The following is a 9,079-nucleotide window of genomic DNA, read 5'->3' as shown; positions in this document are numbered from 1 at the left end:
CCTGCTTTTGGATTAAACCTTGTCTATATTTTGAATCTGTTTTCTTCATCTGGTGACAATATTATTATGTCTATGATGGAAAAGCTGAATTTTCAGCATCATTACTCCAGTCTTCAGTGTCACATGATCCTTCAGAAATCATTCCAATATGATTTGATGTTCAAGAAATATATATTATGTAGTTGCAGTGCTTAATATTTTTGTGGAAACCATGCTACGCTTAAGGATTCTTTGATACATAGATATTTCAAAGCAAAAGTCATTTAAAATGGAAATCATAAATATCTTTACATGTCACTTTTGATCAATTAAATGCATCCTTGCTAAATAAAAGCATTAATTTAAAAAACAAAAACTTTTGAAATTGTAGTGGTTATTCATTGATTATTGGTTAATATCAATAATATAATGTAGAATTAAAAACTACTTATAGCCATTATATGAATTTCTTTTAATTTAGTACTTTCAATTCTGTAAAGCTGCTTTGAAACAATGTGCATTGTGAAAAGCCCTATACAAATAAATGTGAATTGAATTGAATTCGATTTCCTTCCATTCAAATTCTTCAGCCTGTTGCTACAACAATTCAAATCCAGGAAACGGGATTCTAAACTGATGCACCACTTTTGATCAATTTAATGAGTCCTTGCTAAACAAAAGTATTAATTGAAGAACAAAAACTTTTGAAATGGTAGTGGTTATTCATTGATTGATTAATGGTTAATATCAAAAAATATAATCTAGAATTAAAAGAAGTTACATTCATTTCTTTAATTTGAATTCTATTTCCTTCCATTTAGAATTCCAGGAACTGGGATTCTAAACTGACGCACCAGTTCAAATGCAAACGTTTGCAATCCATTCCACTCGGTCTTGTTCCAGTGCGTTCGGCACGACTGATCTTCAGTCCGTTTCCCTGCGGCTCCAGCAGCCGTTCACTTCAAAGGGGGCAATAGAGACCTGGGCCAAACAAATGCACAAGTAGTAAAACTTAACAAGGTGTGAACGTCCTCATGTTGCCCTGACACAAGTGAGGTTTGCTGTTTCTGGAATGTGTGCATTTTCAGGATTGTGTTTTTGCGTACGTATGAGAAAGCTGACGGCTCTGGGTGGGGGGCAAATATAAAGCAACACGATCTCATGAAAATGAGTATGTATAACACGAATTGTATTTATCGTGCAATTTATATGCAAAAAACTGTTTTTACGTGCATATGATACACACTGTAACCCCTTGGGTAGGATTAGTGTTGTGGAGTATGTGCATATTACACTCCAAAAAGTGCGTATCATATGCACGTAAAAACTCTTTTTTGCGTATAAATTGCATTGGTGCTATAGATACGCACTTTCATGAGATTGGGCTGCAACATCAGGTGTTTGAAGCAGCTCTGTCTGTGCTTGCACACACTTGATTTATCTGTGCATTTCAGAATTATGTTCCCGACCTCTTCACCTCAGTGCCATTTGTGTTGTCCCCCCCGCTCTGTTCAGGCCATAAAACAAGCATGTTTCTGCACCCCCTGCCCACCTCCAGAGCGCTACTCCTGCCCCGGTGTCACCCACAGTTCAACGCCCGGTTCCCCGACCCGAACGGTGCATTTCAGGACAGAGAAAACAGCTCTCTCCCTTCCCCGACACACGCTTTGAAACTGGAAGCCACGACACAGACACGAGACTCTGCACACAAAAGGAGCAGGCGAGATTGATCAGCCGTGAAAGCATGAATCAGCGCTGAGAAATGTTAATGGGTTATTACGCTGATCAATGAGCGTTTTAAAGACTTTTGATGACTGATGACGCCATCACTTCTCACAGGAGAAATACTTCATTTATGTCACAGGACATTTGATGTTCGGACCTATTGAAGTCTATTTGAAAAGCATCTGCGTTTTGGCCTTCCGTTCTCAATGAGACGGCATTTTTGTTCTGCGAAACTGAGCTTTTAGGAGATCAATTTTGAAAATGTTGTGGACTGTGAAAACTTGGGTATTTGGAAACGATGGCGCATGTTTAGTCATGTGATGCATATACACAGATATCTGTTTAGACCAGTGTGCTGTTCACTTTCACAGTGTTGCTAAAGGCAAATGTTACTTCGTACAATCTTCATATTACATTCCTGCAAAGACGACAGAAAAATTACTCGCAGTCGCTGTCCTGCATCAAAACATGAGGGTGATTGTGTTTTAGACCAGACATGGCAGAAGAAGTGCAGAACTTTATTATGTCGTATCATCTCAGTGAGCTTTTATTGGGTTTTACACATGACAGGTAAGATGATTAGAGCGTTTTCAGATGTTTCAGTGTGGACTAGGGATGCACCGATCCGATACTCAGCATCGGTATCGGCTCCGATACTGCCATTTTTGCCGGATCGGGTATCGGTCAGATGAGGCCGATCCAAATCCGATATTGTGCGTCTACTATTCTGTGTTATAGTTAACCCACAAAAGGCACAAATATTTGCCTCACAAAAGGCACAAAAACATTATAAAGCACCATAAAGTTTTCGTGCACTATCTTATAAGTGTTCTGAAGCCATTATGTAGTATAATGTGAGATATAAATTAATATTTAAGTCATTAAATTCAAGATCACGTAAACTTTTTCCCTCTGCTGCGGCTGTCAGTCATTCTCCATTCAGCATCAAACAGCGCGTCACGTTCGGGTACGACAGTCAACATGATGAAACTCTCTCCAAGATGATTCAATGTTAATATTATTATACTTGATCTGTAGATAAAGGTCTATGGTTTCGCATAAAACAACTTTATATTGCTGGACTTTATTGCTGTAACTAAATCATGTTACTTTCTACCGTGTGTCTGTTAGATCACAACACTGGAGTCAGAGCACTATCATTGTTCTTCACGCGCACAGTAACTGATATTTAAAACTGTTAAAAGAAAAGGCTCAATAAACTATTGCATAGAGATAGATACTGTATAATACACTACGCATCAATATGTATTTCCTTTGTGCTTTGAACTTTTCAATGCGGACTCGACGTGCTGCGCGCTGTGACTCCGTGTTGCTTCAAGCGCATCATTCTGCGCTCGGGATGCGCATAAGCGCTTTGTGCCGCACTGTACTGGAGCCTTTTGCGCAATGAAGGATTATTAATAGCCTTTCTTGTTCTGTCCTATCTATCATATGTTGCTGCCTCATTAAACAGCTGTGCTATACATTTAAAACATGTCTCAAATTACATAGCCTAGGCTACTATAAAAAATTATCTTTTTGATTTTTGTTATCTTGTTTTTCATGAATGTATTTTACAACAATATAAAGAGCAATGTGTAACGTTTTACAAGATTTAGTGTTACACTTATTGTCTCTTACTTGTTCCCCACTAAATGTTTTTTTTTTCACTAAATGTTCAGATTTTATACAATTATTGTGCACTCGTGATATTTCTAGACTGGATTTTACTGCTGAACTATCCACTAATCTAGTTTATAATAGCATTTTTGTCATATATTATGATCATATATTTTTTGGATTTGTTGTTTTTCTTTATAATGAAGTTGTCTGTATTAAGTAGATGGTGTTTAACTCACAAAAGAGTGATTATCAGTTCAACACACAGTTATTGAAATTCTACTAGATTTAAAAAAAAAACTGCGCTGGTATCGGATTGGTATCGGTATCGGCCGATACTCAGAATTTTGGGATCGGATCGGATCGGTTTTGAAAAAGCGGTATCGTTGCATCCCTAGTGTGGACAAGAAACTTTTTGAAAACGCTAGTGTGGACAGAGAGCATTTTGAAACAAAAACATCTTTTTCAAATTGATCCTGATTATTGTAGACACAGTTTCAATGACCTGACACGAGCACCGAAGATGTGGCCGCTGTCCTGACAAACCCGTAAACTCGGCACTACAAATGTAACATTATATCCATAGACTCGGTTTTAAAATGTGTGCCAATGACTGTTGGCACAATGTGAAATTAAAAAAAATGTATTATATTTTATGGTCTTACGAATTGTTTATACTTTCGCAAGCCTCCGCAGACTGTGCGCGTTCCTTTTTTTAAATTTTTTACTTTCAATGACTTTTCAGATGTATTTAAATCTAATAATCTCTAATAACATTAAACATTTCATGTTTCCTCCAAATTACGTTTTCTTAAGTATCAAGTATGAAAGGTCGATGAACCACATTTATGAACTGTCACAAACTCTTCATTCAACATAATCTCTGCTTGGAGAAAATTACCTGTTTGATTTTGGCCAAATTAAAGACACATTGTGTAGGAATCGGCATATTTGTCAGAATTTAACAGGGCACACAAAAAACATTTGTCGTCAGTTTGAAAAAAACTTTAGAATGTTTTGGATGGTGAACCTCAGATCATTGCTTTAAAAATCCACAATTATTAAACACATCTACGTTTAAATGTGAATCCAGTTTTATGGGAAAAAGAGGCTAATGTGCCTTCTAAAAATCGAAATAATTTGGATAATAATGTAGGCCTATCTAGAATATGTAATAATGCCGACTCATCCCCTTTTCTTAGACAATGGTTAAAGAGGTTGAAATGTGATTTAAATGATTCAATGACTTACTCATAAAGACGTCACTTGTTTCTTCATGGATCATCCTGGGACCTGTTTGAAAGCACACGGTGACCCCTGCATAGTGTGTGAACACCCTCACCTGAGCAAAAGAGAGATGCGGTCTGTCTCAGCACATGAAAACACAGGCAGCCAAAACAGTTTAGCCAGCAGAAATGTTTCCACTGACATTCAATCTTGTAATGTTCATTTTTGTTCATATTTTTGAAAACCCACAAACGAGTTGCATTTTAGCACTTCTGGTTTTATCGTCCGAAAGTCAATGGGCTTTCACCGATTAGTGTAGTGATGTTGATGTCATGTGACTAGTTTGTTGATCTTTAGCGTTTTACTTCAGCCAATTGATGCTTCAAAATTCATAGTGTTAATTTATAAAGTTATCATGATGAACAAAACATGTAAGAATCATTTACTTTTGCTGGTCGCAGAATTTATTTTCTGCAATAATCCAAAAGCCAATGGAAAAATCCTATTGGGTTTCTAATCGAGGGAACCAGATTGATGTGAATTTATGGGTTGGACTTGGCAGTATTTATAATGAGATTAATATCAAACGTTTTAGAGATAAAGAGCAATATTATTCACCTATGGTAGTAAAAAAAAAATAGAGGTAACAATTAGGTAAGGTTATTGTTTCTGACTCATTTCAACCAAGTAAGTGCAGCATGTCAAAATGGTAAATAGAGTAGTTGTTCAGCAATGGCCTCTTGTGGACAGACAATGTAATGCAGCCTAAATGATTATCAAAACTGGTCCATGTGGAGTGACAGCATAAAAAAAATCAACAGCAATGTATTATTAGTATTATTTAATATTTTAAATGTTTTGCATAATCCCAGCAAATAGGTCTTCATTGGCTATCCATTTTCCCCATGTGTAAAATGTGTTCTGTTCTAATGATGACTGATTAGGAAAAGCTGGCCTTCAGATATTCCAAGATATGATATATACATCATCAGTAAGGGCATGACGAATTGAAAATAATATCTGTTAAGGAGAATGATATGGACATTTTGCAGTATGGGAAAATATTAAGTAAATTTCATTTGACTTTCAATGGCACTGTGAAGTAGAAAATTCTGTCAAACTGATAAAAAACCCAGAAATTTAAAATTCTGCCATCATTTACTCACCCTCATGTCTTTCCAAACCCGTAAGACTTTCGTTCATTTTCAGAACAAATGAAGATATTTTTTATGAAATCTGAGAGATTTCTGTTCCTCCACTGAAAGCTATGCAACTACCGATGATGCTTCAAAACGTTCATAAAGAGATCGTAAAACTAATCCATATGCATTGAGTAGTTTAGTCCAAATTTTCCGAAGATACAATAATTGTATATGATGAACAGATTTAATCTGGCTTTTATTCAATATAAACTTTGATCAGCGAACATAAAGCTCAAGAATTTAGACTGGCAGTGTTGTCTTTGTAAAACTGTTAATTTTTACTGAGTAAAGACAGCATCTGAAATTTTCACCGTTTCAAGATGGCGCACGTGACATGTCTGGAGCGGTAGAAATCGTTTAAGGTCGTGCCACCAAACACCAAACTCATGGAAGAGGAAAGCCAGCTTGCTTGATTTTCAAAGGTATTTGAAGTTCGCGGCACCTGTTGCAGTAAACTTGCAGACGTTTGAATAATGTATTAAATGCGCACCTGTGTTTCAATAAATTCAGTTCCTGAAATATTCGGTTCCACTGGATGGCGCGTTCATGAATATTCATTATATACTCATATTGTAGGCGTGTCCTTGAGACGAAGAGCAGAAGAATGGAATTGAAAATAGTGTAGGCTACGCTCTTCAAATCGCTACTTTTGAATGGATTGTTGTGAAAAGGTAAAATTTCAATGTTAACCATAAACTTCAATAGTTCACATGGTTAAAACAATGCATAATTTGATAAATCGTCTCAAGCTGTTTTGCCTGATTGATTACAGGCGTTCAGGTAATGGATAACGTAAAGCAAACACGAGCAAATAACTTATGCTAGCCTAGGGTATTGTTCGATGTTTTATTCTTTGATTTTTATGTTGTGATGCTTTAAAACTTATTTGAATAGTTTAATTAGTAGCATACCTAGGTCTCATTCGTCCCCCAAATAAATAAGCTAACCTGCCCTAGGCTTCGTGCTCAAGAGCTGCCTACAAAGTCATTGCCTGATAATATACTAATAATATGAGCCAAAAAAAACCCCAACCTAATAATATGAGCCTAGTTTCAATGTTGCACTGCACGAAGTGCCCACAAAGTGTCAGTCTATGTCAAAAGGACAGTTAACACATTTGGTCAGCCAGTCATGCATGCTGGGCCAACCATCTATTTTGAAAAAACTTTAATAGATTACATTAATTTTAAGCTTCTGTAGTGTTGTTTACCATATTATTTTTTATTCTCTTCACAGAAGATGAGTATGAATTGAAAAAATGACCAAATGAGAGCTGAAACCACTCCAAGCATGTGTCCTCCCACTGGCTCATTGTGATGGTCTGAATCCTGGGGTCAGTTAGGACAAATTGGTCATGTGACCTTCCAAACCCTGCACACCTAACACTGATTGCATCCTCTGATTGGTCTAGTTTTTCTTCTCTCTCGCACCTCTTTGTTTCACCACTGACACCCTCAGCATTTATGGCAGACCTTAAAGAGCGTCTCTATGGTGATTTTTTGGCGTACTGATGGTGGAGAGGGAGAACGGTCATAAAGCGTGTCTGCTGTAGTCTGATAGGGTTTGACAAACATGCTGCCAACAAAGTGTCTGATAGGAATGTTTATACACGAGAAAACATTCCATTATTTTACCATTCAAAAAATGTACACATATCAATGCTAATGGATTTTATTTAATCCAAATAATACAGTGGTCACAGTTTGTATAAAAATGAGGATGTTTTTTGCGTTGTCCACTTTATGTCTTGATAAGGAGTCTGAGGTGTTTTTTGACAACAAAGGCTTTCTGCTGTGAATGATGGTTTTATGTAATTGCTTCTGCACTGTAAAATTACTCTTAGTTCTGTCGTCATACACTCAGGGCTTGGGTTTACTTGTCCAATGAAACTAAACTAATGTGGCTAAGTCTGTTTCATGATCTGAAATCAACTGAAATTAAATGTTGTTGTTTTTTCATATGTACAGTTAAAAAATAAATAAATAAAAGTATTTAATTAGATTATTAAATACAATTATAACATTAAAGAGTAATTACTAAATAAATATAAATATTCGGACACACAGACAGGAAGATAGAAATATAGATAGGTAGATAATTAAATTAATAATAAAGAAAAATATTTAGGGTTATTTTTGGATTACAATTTTTTTCATTCAATCATGAGCTTGTGTCATTTCATAAATAAGATTGAATAAGCTGAGGCATTATTATTTCTAAGTTTCACCACCGGCCCACCTGGAAAACTGCCACCCGTCATGAAAAATTGACAAAAAGTTTTTTTGTAGAAACTTCAGTCGTGTGCAGGGAGCTGTATATGATGGACCCTCCGATTACATGGTCATGTGACCCAAAATAATGCACAGTTTGCTAGATGATGAGACTGGCACATCTTACCCCACATTTCCTAAAGTTGACTCCCCCTGACCGTCACCCCTTTAGTCTTTGACAAAAATGAATGTATGTTTCTTAAAAGGTTCCATTAATAATCTGTTTCGTCCATCACAGATCACATGGCAGATGCAAAACACTCATGAAGATCAGCTGTATGTTTCCGGTGGAGATTTGCGGGTTCTTCTGGGAAGATCTCCTTCCTCTCTCCACATGTAGGTCATCCTTCTTTTGTCTCTCCTGTTCTAGGGCAAGATACTATTTGACGTTGCCATGCCATTCATAGAAAGCTAATGTTGCCATGGAAATGTGTAACAAGCGATGGTGGTGGTGGGCTACAGTCGATGTGAAGGAGGGAAGGGGAAGAGAAAAGGGCTTGTCAGTGAACTGAAGTGTAATGTTGAGGGAAGGAAGATAAATGCCTGTATGCTTTTGTTCACTCTGGATGCATGATGGGTCAAGGCTGATTAAAAGGAGCAGCTGGCTGCATTCGGCATGTGGATGATCCTAAACGAAAAGGGGGAGAGACTTACTGGAAGATGAGACGTGATTTGTTGTTGTGTTTTTTTTAGGTCCCACTCAATCCTCTTGAAGTTTAACATGTACAGCATATGAAGTATCAAAGTGGTCGTCTGCTTAAGGCTGTGAATGTCCATGCAAATATGAAACACTCTCAATGAAAGTGTATTCATTTTTAAAAACATTACTCAGAGCCTTTTATAGCCTTTTTTGAGAATTTGTTACTTAATAAATTAATAAATCTGTTATTTTTGTAGATGAACTGAACTGAACATTTTACTGATGTTCTTAAGTTATGAAAACATTATTTCTGTATGTCCTATGAACGGGTAATTTTTTCCTCTTCTTGCTTACACAAATGTTAAAGAAACATACCATTATATCCATTTGCAAATATTACTTTTGCATTGACAAAA

At 36.5% G+C, this 9,079-nt stretch overlaps 2 long non-coding RNA genes across 3 annotated transcripts; one reads left to right on the top strand and one right to left on the bottom strand.

Moving 5' to 3' along the window:
- Positions 1 to 791: 791 nt before the first annotated feature.
- On the bottom strand, positions 792 to 5,758 carry LOC143733297 (uncharacterized). Of its 2 annotated transcripts, XR_013201317.1 has the most exons (4): positions 5,718 to 5,758; positions 4,576 to 4,666; positions 1,532 to 1,680; positions 792 to 960 (listed from the first exon to the last, which is right to left on the bottom strand). It is a non-coding gene; the product is annotated as an uncharacterized LOC143733297 (long non-coding RNA). The 2 variants fall into 2 exon arrangements; XR_013201316.1 differs by lacking the exon at positions 1,532 to 1,680.
- Positions 5,759 to 6,333: 575 nt separating this feature from the next.
- Positions 6,334 to 8,359, top strand: LOC143733299 (uncharacterized). The gene is made up of 3 exons (XR_013201318.1): positions 6,334 to 6,424; positions 6,990 to 7,086; positions 8,262 to 8,359. It is a non-coding gene; the product is annotated as an uncharacterized LOC143733299 (long non-coding RNA).
- The last annotated feature ends 720 nt before the right edge of the window (positions 8,360 to 9,079 follow it).

This window comes from Siphateles boraxobius, unplaced genomic scaffold (assembly GCF_051911475.1).
Source record: "Siphateles boraxobius isolate OS27281-9 unplaced genomic scaffold, OSU_SipBor_1 95, whole genome shotgun sequence".
NCBI classification, from domain to species: Eukaryota; Metazoa; Chordata; class Actinopteri; order Cypriniformes; family Leuciscidae; genus Siphateles; species Siphateles boraxobius.
Note: the sequence above shows the minus strand (reverse complement) of the source record. Positions and strands in the feature narration are given on the sequence as shown.